We start from the raw sequence: 8,654 nt of genomic DNA, 5'->3' as shown, positions 1-8,654 counted from the left end.
TTTGTCCATTTTACGCCGTCATAATGCCGAAATTTCGGCTGACGTTTTTTGTTTGTTGTGTTTTTGTTTTGATTGCAGGGTATCGTTTGGGACCTATGGGGTCTGCTGTGGAGGCTTTGGAAGAGGAAGACGATCCTGGAGGGGGGAAGACGTCTGTTTTTTGTTATAGGCTTGGTTGTGTTTCTGCCTGGCGGCCTTTGCCCGGCCAATGATCGGGTATCGATCGTTGGTCATTGTCTGCAGAGGTTCGGATGACCGATGAATGGGGTTCAATGCGGGCGTGTTATCCCATGTTGCCGCTTTCGATCGCAGTTGAATTTAGCTGAGTGGGGTTCAACATCGGGGTAGCATCCGTTGTCCTGATCCCTTTTCACCCTCGAATTCTGACGATTGGAGGCCAACGTCGGGGTAGCGCGCTGAGCTACGATCCTCGGTTATCGCGTCGTCCAAAATATGCAAGGCATCATTTTTCTTTTTGTCGTGGAGCAGGAACGAGGTATTACTGTCATGGTAACCACCTCTGCTTCCGCTGTTGCTCCTCTGCTCCTTGTGTTGCTCCCTTTCTTTTCTGATTGGAAGGGTAGGGAGTGCTTAGTTCGGTAGGTGGCAGATAGCCCCCAGTTCGTTGTCTTAGGCCAGTGTCTGTATGATAGATGTCTGTACTGGATCCTGTTTGTACGGTCAGTTGCCCGTATCAAACGCGTGTCGATGTATTTTGCGTGAGGCATTTTGTATATATGTATTTTTGGATTGTGGTTCATTTTGTGATTTTTGGCTTTTTTGTGTTGTGTTTCGGGGGAGCGCTGTCGGCTGTCAATTCTCCTTTTTGCCTCGCACCAGTTCCTGCATCGTTAGCGTAGAAAACATGCAACAGGTAGTATGTATGCATAAATGTAAACACGTAAAAGCATTTGATCAAAAATTAACCAAGATGACTTGGAGTTAAAATTTGAAATTTTGAAAATTCCGCGACAAGTCGTCACGTTTGGAATTCGAAAGGAATCGATTTGAAAACTTGAGCAATTAACTCATGTCGTGAATTAAATTGCATCGAAATTATTGAAATTGATTTGTGACTCGAAAAATTCAAACTCAAACCGTCAGGATGAATTTTAGAAAAAAGATTTTTACGAGTATATTTGATTTTTGAGGTCAAGACTCGAACTTGTGAGTGCTTGAATTTTTGAGGAAAACTGATGTCGTGTTATCAATTTTCGATTTTGATTTTTGATGGAAAATTGCGAAAAAGCGAAAACTTTTCGGAATTTCGACCGACAGGGAAACGGTCCGTCGCGGATCGGGGCAACTAGCCCTTCCCCCCTTAAAAAAAGAAAGAAAAATCCGTATGTTTAAAGCTGCGTCATGGAAACCGTGTCGGATTTCGTAAAACGCGAAAACAAGGAAATGTGAGTGTGAGGAAACACAAAAACGTCCTGTGTCATCCCAAAGAGGCGCGAGCTTCCTGGCGGGAGGTTTGAGGTGTCAGGAGAAAACACAAGTTGAAAGAGACAAGTCAACAGCGGGAATCCTGGGGAAGCCTCAAAGAGGCGCGAGCAGCCTGGCGATGGAAGCCAGCTCTCCCCTTTTTCTGAAAAAACGCGCTGATCATTTTGTATAAATAGGGACGTTTGCGCTTCATTGTTTCATCATCCGAAACACAAAATCATCTCTACAAAACCTCTTCTTCTTCCACAAAAATATTTCATGGATGCTTTTGAGAACGCGTTGCGACAATGGTGCCGGGATTTGTCGCCTCCCGAAAAGTATCAACTCGTTTGCATGGGAGTTGGGCAATTGTTGGTGCTTCGTCAAGTCAAGGTGCAACCTTCATTTCTTGAAGCATGTTCTCGGTTTTGGGATTCGAAACACCATGTTTTCGTTTTCCCGAAGGGTGAGCTTTGTCCTCTTGCCGAAGAAGTTGGAGCCATTGGTGGGTGGCCGGGTTGTGTTACGGTGCTTTCTCCGACTCGGTTGTGCTACAAGGAGAAATTGCGTTCCATGTTGGGCTTGTCAACAAGCTAAATCATCTTCCTTCTTGCTCCTCATGGTGTGGATATGTTGGCTCTCATCAACATCTTTTCAAACCGATTAGATGCCAATGTTTCGGAGGTGGCTAGGAGAAGGGCTCTTGCATTTTGCCTTGTCCATGTGTACCTCTTTGTTGATGTCTTGAAGAAGGAGGGGCCAAAATGCTATGGTAGCATGACCTTTATCCATGTGGTTGAGCAAATGGAGCATGGTAGAGATCCATCATGGTTGGCGCTTGGAGAGATCATCCAAGCTTTGGATAAGGAAGGATCTTGTGGAGAAGCTCCTTCTTTCGGATCCCCAAGGATCCTCCAAGTGTGGCTATTGGAGAGGCTAAGGTATGTAGAGCCTCCGGTTAATCCTTCTTCATATTCCTTCCGTCACCTTACCATGAGGAAGAAATTGTACCCGGATAGTTTTGCTTCCACCGAGGCTTATTGGGCCGCAAGATTGGCAGAGGAGGGTGGTCCTCACATCCGTTGGGTGGTGCCGTGGTGGCACTTGAGGTCCTTCACGGGGTTGCCCGCTTCGGGTGCTAGTCCTCGTTCTTTGATGGTGGTGGGTTTGAAGGTTGTTTCCTTCATTTATCCCGAAAGGCTCATGAGGCAAATGGGGCGTCAACAACAGGTGCCCGCTCAAGATACTCTTGTTCAAGAGAATGTCTTCTGAAACTCCAAGCTTGTGGAGGTCTTCGAAAGGTGGTGGGCCGCTCGGCCGCTTTGGGAGGTACCAAACCCCGTTGCCACGACATGGGTGACTCCTGCTTATGTCAAGTGGTCACGAGCTCCGTCCTTGGAAGAAAGGTCCAAGTTTCGTAAGGACGAGTTTGTAGACTTGAAGTATCGAGAGGTTGGCAAGGCCAACCGTGCTTTCTTCGAAGAGTATGTTGATGGAGCTAGCCCCGATGGGATGAGGCCACCGAAGAGGAGAAGTTCGGGTCCCAAGAGTATGCTGAGCCGGGCATTGGCTCGTTTTGGGTCAAACATGGGGTCTTGTGCTAGACCGGAGGCCGTCGCCGTCTTAGATCCGTTGAGGATCCGTTCCGAGGAGGAAATCCATGCTAGGCGAGCCAACAAGAAGAACAAGGGGAAGATGTACCCCGAGGGAAAAGGCAAGGGTAGAATGGAAGAGTGAAGACCTCCATTACCCACTTTATTATTATGTTGTATTATTATTGTGAGTTTTTTATTATGTTGTACTAGCTAGTTATTGTGCGTTTTGTGCTAATTTTATTATGTGAGGTGTTTTAGTTGACACCTTAGCTTTGACAAGTTCTAGATTCGTCGAGCTTTATTTGTTGTTGGAATTGTAATCCCTCCCATTATTAATTAAATAAGAGGATTGTTCGTGTCAAAAATTGTGAACGCTCGTTTCTTCCATCCATTTTGTAAAGGCAATTCGATTCGAATCGTCCTAAAAGTTTGCACTTGGGAAAGTGGTATTTTGTGGAAAGGGAGAAAGGCTTATTTTTGTATTTTGTTGGGAAGGGGAATGGTTTTCCTTCCTCTTTTTTTTGATGGGGATGTTTTTTTTATGTGGGGATGGTTGTTTTTGATTGTGGGAATGGTTGTATCCTTCTTGTGTAAGAAAGGACTGCCTACGTATTCAACTGGAGAGGTGAAATCAAACCATGATCGTAGTTCGAAATGTTTTGTAAATTTGATTGGGTTTTGTGGTTGTATCCCTCATGCATAAGAGGGACTGCCGACGTATCCACCTGAAGAGATGAAATCAAACCATGCTCGTAGTTCAGGGGTTTTGTAAATTTGATTGGGTTTTGTGGTTGTATCCCTCAGGCACAAGAGGGACTGCCTACGTATCCACCTGAAGAGGTGAAATCAAACCATGCTCGTAGTTCAGGGGTTTTTTTTTTGTTTTTAGTGCAAATGGATGTTGCCTTTGACAGATCAAAGGACCTTTGAAATGGGCAAGGTGCCGCAGCTTAGACTCGATAAAACATGCAATTTCAAATCAGAACACGTTGAGGAACTTGACTTGAAGGGTTAATGTGGTTGCTAGTTGTAAAACTAGGCTAGGTCGTCGGTTGCTACGGTTCAAGGGTAGTATTTCTTGAGTTGGCCTAGGTTGGTCGGGTTTGTAAAATCCTCCCCATCTAGGTCACTCAGTCTCACTGCGCCCCCCGAAAGTATTTTCTTGACCAGGTATGGCCCGGCCCAGTTGGGTTTGAATTTTCCCCTCGGATCGACGGGTAACGGTGCTCGAACTGACTTGAGGACTAAATCGCCCTCCCGGATATTCCTGGGTTTAACCTTCTTGTTGAATGCCCGTTGTATACGTCGTTGGTATAGCTGGACGTTGTGCAAGGCGTTGAGTCGCCGTTCGTCTAGAAGAGTGAGTTGCTCGTACCTTCGACGGGTCTATTCCGCCTCGGGGACTTGACTCTCCAATAGGATACGTAGAGAAGGGACCTCTAACTCTACCGGTTGAACCGCCTCCATACCGTATGCTAGGTAGAAGGGCGTGGCGCCCGTCGGTGTTCGAATGGAGGTTCGGTATCCCCAGAGTGCGAATGGGAGTTTGCTCGGCCAATCGCGGTAGTTGTGTTGCATTTTCTTGATAATGGTGACAAGAGTTTTGTTCGCTGCCTCCACCGCTCCATTGGTTTGGGGACGGTAGGGGGATGATCGATGTTGTTTGATCTTGTTTTTATCCGGCAAAGCTTGAGTTTCCGCCCGGAAGTGAGAGCCTTGATCGCTGATGATCTCATGGGGTACCCCATATCGGCAGATGATGTTGTTCTGGATGAACTTGGCCACTTGTTTGGCGGTCAAGACTGCATATGACTGTGCTTCCACCCATTTGGTGAATTAGTCGATGGCGACGAGAACGAAACAATGCCCCTTGGTGCCTACCGGGTTGACTTTCCCGATGATGTCGATGCCCCAGGTTGAGAAAGGCCAGGGTGAGGTCATGGTGTATAGAAGGGATGGTGGTATGTGTTGTATGTTGGCGAAGATTTGGCAATTGTGGCAATGTTTGACGTAGTTACGGCAATCGGCTTCCATGGTGGTCCAGTAGTAACCTAGTCGCGTGATTTTTCGAGTAAGCATCATTGCGCTCATGTGAGGGCCACATTCTCCGTTGTGGACCTCTCTTATGACTTTTTTGGCTTTGTGATGGTCAAGGCAAAGGAGGAGAATTCCTTGGGGTGTTCTTTTGTATAGTTGGTTTTGGTTTATCACGAATTGTGATGCAAGTAAACGGATGGCTCTTTGTCCTCTTTGGTCAGAGTTGGGAGGGTATTCATTTTTGGTTTTGTAGTTGAGGATGGCTTGGTATCAAGGTTCATCATGGCTTTCCTCATCGTCGATGATGGTATAAACGTGAGCTGGCTCGCTCCTTCTCTCGACACATAGGGGCATCGATGTCATGTCGTCAGGTATGTTGACGAGCGCGGCAAGTTTTGCCAGGGCATCAGCAAATTAATTTTCCTCTCGTGGCAAGTGGAAGTAGTCAACTTGGTCGAAGAATTCGGCCTCTTGATTGATCTTTGCTCGGTAGGGAGCTAAGATGTCACTTCGGATTTTCCATGATCCGGACACCTGATTGATGATGAGCGAGGAGTCGCCGTGGACTCTCAGTCTCTTGATGCCAAGTGTTATGGCCGCTTGTAGGCCAATGAGGTATGCTTCATATTCAGCGGCATTGTTGGTGACGGCAAAGTCTAGCTTGACCGAGATCGGAACATGTTCTCCCTCTGGTGATACTAGAAGGATTCCTACCCCGAAGCCTCTCAGATTAGATGCACTATCGAAGTTGTAGATACCTCATTTCTGCACCTCCCGCAAACCACCCGGTGATGATTGGGCCGCATGTTTGGTACGCAGAACGATTTGTGACAGTTTGTAAGTTTATCGTCAAGTGATCGCTCAAACATTTATGTCTACCTCTTAAATGTCATCGTGTTTAAACACCCTCTTTTCAAACCACTTTACAAACATTTTAACAGTCAGAAGATGTGATATGTTCATTTTATATATACTTTTACCCCTCATTTTAGCTCGGTTTCTATTATTTATCATACTTTAATTAGTATATATTTGAGCTAATCTTGTGTTCTAGGTGTATTGTTGTATTTGTTACGGTTTTGTAGGAATCTAAGCATTTAGAGGCTTTTTCCTATGATTTTATACACCAAGTTCACTAAGCTAAACAAGACCAAGTATTGGACTAAGTGTGTAAAGTTGCTTGGGTTTTGCATGAAGATTTAGTGGATTGAAGTAAGAAATTACAAATGAAGCCAAGTGTAAAGTCAAGCCCAAAATAAAGGTCCATATTAAGGTGCAAGCATTGGATGCCAAGAAGCTTAGGATGCTAGGAATTTAGAGCATTACCGGGTGATTAAGGATCATTAAAACACGAGCATAGAGATTCCTCAAGTAATTAACCAAGGAATTAAGGCAATTAATCAGAAAACACACGACCCCGATCGGGGCTGCATGCTCATTGATTTCGTACGTTTCCTCTTCCCCTCCTATAAATAGGAGAGGTATTCCAAGGCTTATGATATCTCATTTTTCACGTCTAAGTTTACTTACAATAGCCTCAAGCATTATATTTTCTCTCATTAGTTTTCTCATTTTAATTTACAAGTTGTTAAGCATTCCATTAGTTAATCTTTCAACATTTGTACTACAAACTATTGTTCAAGCATTTGATATTCAAGCATTTGGTTATTGTTATTTGTTCTTCCATATAAGTTCTCTTCCATTAAGGTATTTCTAATTCTAAGTTTGCAATTTCACATTACTAATTTAGTTACCACATAATTTATAATTAAGTACTTCATTTTACATTAGCATTATTTCTTTTACATGTTATATCATCTAATCCATATAAATCATACAACCATGTTTAGCATTTCTTACAATTTAGTTTGCAATTTACATTTTAGTATGAGTAGCTAAACTTCCTAGTCTAAAGGCTAGGGGAGCCATGCAAAATCAAATATATAACATGTTTAAATAGGTTGATAATAATATTGTTCAATTGTTTCCATCACATGTTTGCATTGTTACGTTTAAATCTTTGGTTATCGGCCGTAATCGTAGATTAAGTTCGTTCATTCATTCTAAAGTCGAGAGGCACGGAATTGAATTAGACTAAGCATGTGTGGTAGAATGACCTAGTCATGGACGAGAGTTTCTCTAGGACCCGGTCTATGGTTGATACTAATGCCGTAAGGTGGGTATCTCTAAGCCTAAACAATTGACAAAATTATTAATACCGAACTTATCGTAATCATATGTTTACCTTTGCATGTGTGACCTGAACCCTTTAGACTCCCTTTTTAATTATATAATTTACATCATAATTTTAAATTAATCATCAACCAAACAAACCAAACCCAAATCGAAGTGGACCTTGATAAAAATCTACTCATAGTAGTTCACGACGTAATTCTCGTTTCCTTGTGTTCGACCCCTATTACTACATTAATTTGTGTCTAGGGAAATTATCTTTGCATAGGTACGCGATAAACCTATCAAATTTTGGCGCCGTTGCCGGGGAAACGGTTTTATTGCATTTTGAATTGTCGATTTTTATCTTGTTTTCCTTTGTCTTGGGGAACACTTGTTCCTTGAGACCGTTACTTATCACTTCTTATGCCCGGCCCTCCGCAAGGGAGAATTGTTTTCACCGGATTCCGATCCCGAGAGAACCTTTAGGAGAAGACGACGGTTTTGGAAGGAAGTAAAAGAGGCCTCTGCTCCCGTACAAGCCGAAAGTGCTAGAAAGTCTTATTTAGACGGTCTAGAAGCCCTTGAAGAGGAGGAGGTTTCAAGTTCATCATCTCCACCACCACCACCATCTACTACCAAAAAGATGGTGAAACTTTCCGATCACTCAAAGCCCACCGCGGCCATGCTTCCGGCCGGTATCACAACCACTCAAATCACCGCGCCGGACTTCGAGATCAAACCGGCTTTCATTAGCCTTGTGGAGAGAAAGCAATTTGGGGGAAGTCCTTTGGAGGATCCCAATTTGCATGTGCAAAACTTTTGTGACTATTGCTCCATGATCCATCAAACGGGCGTCACTCAAGCCCAAATAAGGGAAATACGTTTCCCTTTCTCTCTGAAGGACAAGGCCAGGCTTTGGATCAATAGCCTTGACTGCACCGCCATGGGAATCACCAATTGGGAAACTTTTGGCTCTAGCCTTCTATCAAAAGTTTTTTCCACCGGAGAAAACTCAAACTTTGAGGATCCAAATCACCGGATTCTGTCAACAAGCTCTTGAGAGCTTATATGAGGCTTGGGAGAGGTACAAAGAGCTTCAAAGACAATGCCCACATCATGGGCTAGTTGATTGGTTTCTAGCAATAACATTTTACAATGGATGTTGTGTCGAGTCCCGAAGGATTCTTGACTCCGCCAACAATGGGCGGTTTGATCAAATTGACACCGACCTTGCTCATGCCACGATCGAATCTATGGCGGTCCATGATGCACAATATGTCAATTCCCGAGTTGTGCCTTCCAAAGGTAAAGAAGAATCCTCCAACAACTCCATTTTTCTAGCTCAAATTGCCTTGCTCCAACAACAATTGGCGGAAAGGGATGCTAGAGATTCCGTTCAACAAGTCAATGCTATGTCTTCAA

At 44.1% G+C, this 8,654-nt stretch overlaps 1 non-coding gene across 1 annotated transcript; it reads right to left on the bottom strand.

Moving 5' to 3' along the window:
* Positions 1 to 8,248: 8,248 nt before the first annotated feature.
* LOC141624633 (small nucleolar RNA R71) lies at positions 8,249 to 8,355 on the bottom strand. Its single transcript, XR_012534439.1, has one exon. It is a non-coding gene; the product is annotated as a small nucleolar RNA R71 (small nucleolar RNA).
* Positions 8,356 to 8,654: the final 299 nt, after the last annotated feature.

The sequence above is a fragment of the Silene latifolia genome, chromosome X, assembly GCF_048544455.1.
Source record: "Silene latifolia isolate original U9 population chromosome X, ASM4854445v1, whole genome shotgun sequence".
NCBI classification, from domain to species: domain Eukaryota; kingdom Viridiplantae; phylum Streptophyta; class Magnoliopsida; order Caryophyllales; family Caryophyllaceae; genus Silene; species Silene latifolia.
The sequence above is the reverse complement of the archived record's forward strand: the minus strand, read 5'-3'. Positions and strand labels throughout refer to the sequence as shown.